Source organism: Myotis lucifugus, unplaced genomic scaffold (assembly GCF_000147115.1).
Source record: "Myotis lucifugus unplaced genomic scaffold, Myoluc2.0 scaffold_90, whole genome shotgun sequence".
Lineage (NCBI taxonomy): Eukaryota > Metazoa > Chordata > Mammalia > Chiroptera > Vespertilionidae > Myotis > Myotis lucifugus.
This window is the reverse complement of record NW_005871138.1, coordinates 2,884,456-2,891,755: the sequence shown is the minus strand read 5'-3', so window position 1 is coordinate 2,891,755 and position 7,300 is coordinate 2,884,456. Positions and strand designations below refer to the sequence as shown.

General features: G+C 54.9%; 1 long non-coding RNA gene across 1 annotated transcript; it reads right to left on the bottom strand.

Annotated features, from left to right (window-relative positions):
* Positions 1-2,222: 2,222 nt before the first annotated feature.
* LOC106697649 lies at positions 2,223-6,966 on the bottom strand. Its single transcript, XR_002829908.1, has 4 exons — positions 6,736-6,966; positions 5,686-5,770; positions 5,372-5,536; positions 2,223-4,631 (listed from the first exon to the last, which is right to left on the bottom strand). It is a non-coding gene; the product is annotated as an uncharacterized LOC106697649 (long non-coding RNA).
* Positions 6,967-7,300: the final 334 nt, after the last annotated feature.

Genomic DNA, 7,300 nt, shown 5'->3' with positions numbered 1-7,300 from the left:
GGAGCTGTCCCTGGCCAGACCACTCTCAGTCCAGCAGGCAGACCCTTCTTGGTGCCACAGCCACGCCCGGCTCCCGCCGACTCCCCAGCATAGCTACAGCTCTTCCACGGCTGCCCCCACTGGGCTCTCTCCTGCCTGGGTGGTCCTTGGCCTTGGTAACAAAGGCGTGTTTCTTGGCAGCGTTACTAATTAGCTGGGAAAGACGATTAGTGTCATTAACAGATTCAAAACGTTTGCATTATGAGCTCCTTGCTGGCTGCGGGGGTGCCCTGGACAGAAGTAGGGGTGGGAGCCTCGGAGAGAGCAGGCTTGAGAGGGAGCTGCCCAGAGAGACAGAGGAGGGAGGGAGGGCGTTGGCAAGAAAAAACGAAATTTAAAGTGGATGAATTATTTACTGCAGGAAACAATCCCGGACTCACTTACTCTCACTCGGAACATCCCAAACTGTAATCCACGGCATTTTTCACATCTCCCTAGCGTGCTGAGTGATTTTCTTTATGACTGGATACCAGAGGCCGGGTAATCTTGTAAGAGATTGGCTTAGTATCGATCATGTGTGTCTTCCAGGGCTCCCGCTCCCACCCATTCTGGATGCTGCCGTCGCCAGGTCCCCAGCTTGGGCCACACCCCAGGTGGGATCTTAGTAGGTGGTCACTCCCTGGTGAGAATTGGGAGCCACCAGGGTGGGCCCCTTGTCCACCAATGAACCGGGTCACGGCTGCCATGTTTGGTCTCGCCCAGGGTATTTTGCCAAATGCTTCAGACACATTGTGTCATTACCTCTCGGCAAGAACCCTCAGGTAGATATAATTAAGCCCACTTTTCAGAAAATAATTGCAGTCTGCTCTTAAAAAAAGTTAAATAGCAGTGACTCTTGATTGACCTCCCCATGTCCTAGGTCCTGTGCTAACACTTTTCATTTATTAGTAATTGCTTGCTCACAACACCCCCGTTTACTGAAACACTCAGAGAGGTTCCATGGCTTGCCTGGAGTCACACAGGAAGTGGCGGAAGCTGGCCCAAACCCTGACCTGCTCACTGCCAGCACCTGGCACACAGGCTCCAGCTCAGAGCCATAGAAGAGGAGTCGTTAAAATAAAGGATGTAGCCCAACCAGTGTGACTCAGTAGCTGAGCGTCCACCTACACACATGCCCAGGTTGCGGGCTCAATCCCACGTGTGGGGTGTGCAGGAGGCAGCCGATCAACGGTTCTCTCTTATCATTGATGTTTCTATCCCTCTCTCCCTCTCTCTTCCTCTCCGAAATCAATAAACACATTTTTTTAAAAAGATAAAGGATATAAAGCATGTGGTGAAATAGAGCAGGTGTTCAGTAGTGCTTAGGTGCCCCTCCGGGCACTGCCTGAAGAGGGCAATGCTGCAGCGGAAGGGCCGAGTGGCTGAGAGGTCAGGCAGGAGTGGAGAGCATCCAGCTGCTCACTCAGGGCCGGGCTGACTTCAGAGCAGAGACGAAGGGGGTCCAGCTGGCTGGGGGACACTGCTGGCTGGACAGACTCGCCTCCTGCGAGGTGAGACCGCCCTGAGGGGAGGGACCTCCAGCGAATCAAGGAGGAGGAGAGGGAGACTGGGACGTGAGGACGCCGGGGCAGAGAACTCCTGAAACACAGGACCCCAGCTGTCCTGGCCTCTGCTTCTCTTTCAGGGAGAAAGAGGAGGAGTGCAGAGACCTGGGTTCTAGTCCTGACAGGGCTGGGTGGCATCCCTGCTCCTCTCTGGGCCTCTGGCTTTCCATCTGTAAAGTGGGATCTTTGTCCTGAGTCACCTTAAAGGCCTCCTTAATTGAGTTCCAGTTAATGAGGTCAGCAGTTGCCCTTCCAAATAGGGGTGGGGCAGCGAAGATGGTAGGTGCCAAATCTCCCGCTGCCACTCACCCCCACCCCTCACCCCCAGCATTGGCAGAGATCACACAGTCAGCCAAGGGCAGGGCCAGGCTCCCAGCCTAGCCCTTCCTGCCATGCTCCTCCTTGGTCTGCCCCATCCGAGCTGCAGAGGCGATTTGGTTTTAAGGTCACTTGCGTGGGACTCGGGGACCAGAGGCACAGGGCTGGGGGATGGGCAGGAAGTGGGTCCCACCATGGGGCCGTGGCTCTGGCATTTGGCCACCTTCTTCTGCTATTGTAACTGTAAATAAAGCATCTGGGAGGATTTCCAGCACTTTAACGGGTTTAACAAGCAGTAATGTGCGACCCACACCACAAATGGATCTTTTAATAATGAATAAGCATTTATTTAACAAGTAGTAACAGTTTTACCACCCTCCGGAGCCGCAGAGGTTCAAAGCTCTGGCATCAACTCCTTAGATCTCCTTAGATTGGCATCTCCTGCTCGTCTCTTTTGTCCACTTTTGAAAAATGAATGTTTGTCTTTCCCTTATTGATTGGTAAAAGCTCTTTGTATGTTAAGGCTATTAACCCTTTATCTGCTATATGCCAATATTTTCTCATAAGTCTGTACCTTTGTTCCCCCCTCAGGTTGTACAAAAATTTAAACATTTTATGTGGTAAAATCTGTTCCTTTTTTTTTTTTTTTTTAACTTGGAGGCTTCTGGGTTTTGAGAATTGCTTACAAGCCTGATGGGGCGTTTGGCTGTCTTGGGAAGTTGTAGGGCAAGACCAAAGCACAGCTTAGGGGGCATGGTGGGCGATGCTCATCAGAATTCCAAGACAAGAGCCTGGCCCTGGAGTCTGATCTCCAGGGAGTCCCTAGCTCTTTGGGGCTTCAATTGCCTCGTCTATAAAATAAGGGTGTTGAAATAGACAGTCTCTCAGATGCCTCCCAGCACAAAGCTCCCAAGACTCTAAGAAGAGAGTAGTGTAAGAAAGATGCTGCAGTGCATTCTGGGAGGGGTCCCAGCCATACTGTCTCTCATGCATCCATCTCCCCCACCCGATCTCAGCCCTTGGAGATCAGGACTGCAGCTTTTCATGGTGGTGTCCTTAGCACCTTGCAGGCGGCCCAGTAGGAAGACTCCAGGTGTGATCTACTGAGCTGATGATCACACCTGCAGGCGAACCCTGCCTCCAGGTCATGTCTCTCCCCAGGAGGGAGAGTCCAGGGAATGAGATGGTGTGCTGCCTGAGTTTGAAAAGTGACTCTTGTTTGCTGGCTGTGTGACCTTGGGCAAGTCACTTCACCTCTCTGAGAATCTGTTTCCTCATCAGTACAACTGGGACAAGGCCTCCCAGAGATGTGTTCCAGCTTGAATGAAAATTGACCCAGGAGCTAGAAACACACACGCCAAACCTCTTGCTGCACCTGCATTGCTGACTGGAGTGCATCCCATCACGAGCTGCTAGAGAGTGTTTTGTGAGTGTCTTCACGCGGGTTCCTGCAGACGGGACCCACAGAAAAGGGCTCCAGGGCAAATCGCTGATCTGGGAGGTGCTCCGAGGAAGCACCAGCAGTCAGGTGGGGAGTGATGGGGCAGAAAGACAGCCAACGAGGAGCGCATGATCGAGCCCCTTAACAACTGGAGCTTAACTCCACTGGGGAATTCTGGGAGCCGGTGAAGAGCTCACAACTCAGGGTGTCCACCGCCAAAAGTCAGCAGGTAGGAGTTGCTCCCTGGACAGTATTCCGTGGCTCTTCCGGCCGGGCAGCGGGCAGCGGGCGGCTCTGGAAGCCTGGGCAAGCCTCGGGTGAGGAAGTGCCGGCTGGCAGGCGGGAAGGTGTGCAGGCGATGCTGAGAGCCAGGGCTGGGCCCGCACCTCTTCTGAAGGACAGGTGATGGCTGCTCTAGAGGGCTGCTCCCCTGGGTGGAGGGAAGGCTCAGGCGGCAGAAGGGGTTAGAAGGGCCAGCCTGGTTCTTCATTGCTCTCCACTCCGGTCACCGCCTGAAATTGATAGCTGGTCCCAAAGGGCAGAAGTGTCACCTCTCTATAAGATGAGATCTATGTCCCGGGCGGATGGAGGCGACAGGAAGATTTATCAAGGCCCTGGCAAAATTAACATTAGGACGGGGGACACGGCAGGAGCAGCCTCCAGAGGGGGCCTCTTTGCATTTATCCAGGCTGGTTCCTGCCAGCAGCTGGGCGAGGAAGGACTGCCAGGGTCAGCCCTCCAGCTGGCCTCCTAGGGGAGCGACGCCCCGCCAGACAGATGGGGACGCACGGGGCGAAAGGAGACTGGAAGGAGAACCATCACCCGGCCGGGCAGCGAGGCTGCTGGGAGACCCGGGCTGCGTCCTGGCCCTGTCACTCACTCGTTGCAACCCCGGGCCTCAGTTTCTCCATCTGAAAGGAGAGGGCGTTGCACGCGGTGCTTTCCCATGTGCTGCTCCGAAGTCTTGGGAGGCTGGTGTGGACTTTGTCCAGGGAAACGATGACCAGCCTGGGCTGAACACCTACTATGTGTCAGGCACGTGATAAGTGCTTTGTTTACAGTTCCTGTCATATTCCGTACAACCAACCACCCCTCAGGTAGGTACTATTATTATCTCCATTGCCTTTGATCTCAGAGAAATAAAGTATCACACAGCGAGTTTGGGGCCGAGTAGAGATTTAAATCCAGGTCCCCTGGTTTCCAGCCCGGAACTCCTCCCACTGTCGCCATGTCCTTGGGGCCGTGGTCCAGGGCCTCCATCGCTGGAACTTCCAAGTCCTGACTTCCCTCTGGCACAGGAGAGCACAATGTTAAGAGCTCAGGCTTATGGGATCAGACAAACCTGGGTTTGAATCCCAGCTCAACCAGGTCCTCACTGTGAGACCTTATACTCAGCTCTGCATAGGAGCCTCCGTTTCTTTGTCTGTAAAATGGGCCTGGTTCTAGGGTCGCTAGGGATCAGGCTCCAGTGGAGGTCGGCTCTCTCTCCTCTCTGTCTCTCCACTCTGGATCTGCAGAGGCTTGGGCTTTGCATCTGGGGGTGGGTTTGTGCTCAGGAAGTGAGGCCCTCCCTCCAGCTCAGCATAGGTGGGGCAAGAAGCCCCAGCAGGCCTAGAGGATGCTGGGGTGAGGCCTGAGGCAAGGAGAGCGGCCCGGCTGATGGAGGAGAGGCAGGTGTTGGGAGTGTGGACCCCTGTCCCACCTCAGATCCTGGCACCAAACGCACCATCTGAAAACCCAGCCTGCTACCCTGGGCCCTGAGGTGGGAGGGAATGGCAGGGAGCCTGCATGGGAGGAACTTCCTACCAAAACTTCAAGTAGCTGTGGACCGGGCCTCGGGGTCCCTGTTTGAAAAATGGGCACAGAGAGCTCTCCACACTCCACCCGGGTCTAAAAGGGTGTAACTAGGATTTAAAAATTGGGACTCCGGGCACTTTGAAAGATTCATGGTGGGCACTGTCTAGTGGGCAGGTTACTGATGCCGCTGTGCCTCAGTTCACTCGTCGGGACAGTGGGACATAATCCTTACCGCGCTGGGCTGCTGCGGGGACTAGAGGAGAGCTGGCATGTGTCACACTGAGAAGACTGCCTGGTGCCTAGGAAAGGCTGGTGAGCAATGGGTGTGTTGTTGCTGTCGTCGTCATCATCACGGCAGATGAGGGAATGTGGGCATCCAGAGCGGGGCAGAGGCTTGCTGGAGACACATGGCAGTCACTGTGACCAGGGGTCTGGACTCCAAGACCACAGCCACCAACACGGAGCCCAGCCCAGCCCAGGTCCCCAGCATCTCCTCCCCGATCAGGGCTGCCTCAGCCCATCCTTCCCGCCCCGCCCCCCACCTACCTTGCCCAGGAGAGAGAGAGGAGCCCAGATCCAATTAGCCTGGGAGCCAACTGTGGAGCATTCCCCTTTAACATCGCTGGAGAAGCTGCAGAGATAAATGGGAAATTAGAATTCTGCTGGGGTCTTCGAGACCAGCCTGGGGCCGCCCTGCACTGGGGCTGCAGTTCTCCGGGGGAAGGCATGGCTGTCTGAGCCGTAATGGAGGGGCTGCCCCTTGAGAGGTGCTGGTGAGGGTTCTGTCCACACCCAGCTTCTCCCACCAGCTGCCTTCCCACCACACCCCCTCCCACTGCCTCAGCCACCCCCTCGCTCCCCCACAGACAGAATTAGCCTCTTCCCTCTTGGTTCCCCCTCCCCTCCAGTACCTGAGGGCAAGGGTGTTTGGGGGGAACGAGGAAGGGCATCATGTCAGGGGCTGACCCTCAGCTCTGGCGCACCCTTCCTCTACCCAAACCCAGGATCCTTCCCTCCTTGCCGTGCCTGGACCCTGGGAGGAGCAGGGCCTGGGCCAGAACGGACTCTGAGGCTGAAGGCTCAGTCACTTCGGGAGTGTGGGGGGCGGGGGGGGGGGGGACCTCTCTAGTCATCCTTAAGAAAGAAGGGTCCAAACAGGAGTGCCTTCTGAGGGTCGCAGAGGGGTACACAAATGGGGCATCGCAGCCCCTCCTCTAGAGGGGCCTGGGCTATCCCAGGAAGTCCCAGGTCACCGTGCCTCCTGCAGCCCCTGCCCTAAGGTTGGGGCCTGGACACCCCAGGCCGGGCCCTGGGAAGCAAGCAGGTGCCCCCTAGCATCAGCCCCGCCCCGCCCCTGCCTCCCAACTCTCTCCCTCCAGGGACACATTTGCTGCTGGGAAAGTTAATCCATTACAGTTTAAAGGCTCTGTTCCTCGCTGGCAGTAAATTACCTGCTTTGCATTTTGCAGCAACAACTTAACGGTATTAATTTATTGTGCTCTGTCTTTAACAAACATCATTATCATATTGCCAGCCAGGATTATGCAAATGGGAGGGACAAGGGAGAAAGAGGCCCATTCTTGTCCCTAAAGTCACCTTGATTTATTAACTTCGGGGCCCTGCCATTGGCCAGGTCTGGGAGGCACAGGTGAGCAGGTGGCCGGAAGAACCTGGAAAGTCTGGGAAGAGTCGTGGAGCTGGTGGGGGCTCTCCGGGAGGTCCCCCTGGAGGGAAGGACTGGCTGGGCTTAGAGCAGTGGTTCTCAACCTTCCTAATGCCGCCACCCTTTAATACAGTTCCTCATGTTGTGGTGACCCCCAACCATAAAATTATTTTCGTTGCTACTTCATAACTGTAATGTTGCTACTGTTATGAATCGTAATGTAAATATCTGATATGCAGGATGTATTTTCATTGTTACAAATTGAACATAAAGCATAGTGATTAATCACAAAAACAATATGTAATTATATATGTGTTTTCTGATGGTCTTAGGCGACCCCTGTGAAAGGATCGTTCGACCCCCAAAGGGGTCTCGACCCACAGGTTGAGAACTGCTGGCATAGAGGGGCTTCCTCGTCATGTGACTTCGGATAAGTTCATTCCCTCCCTGGACTGTTTCCCCACCTGTAAAATGGGGGTTTGATTAACCAGTTAACTG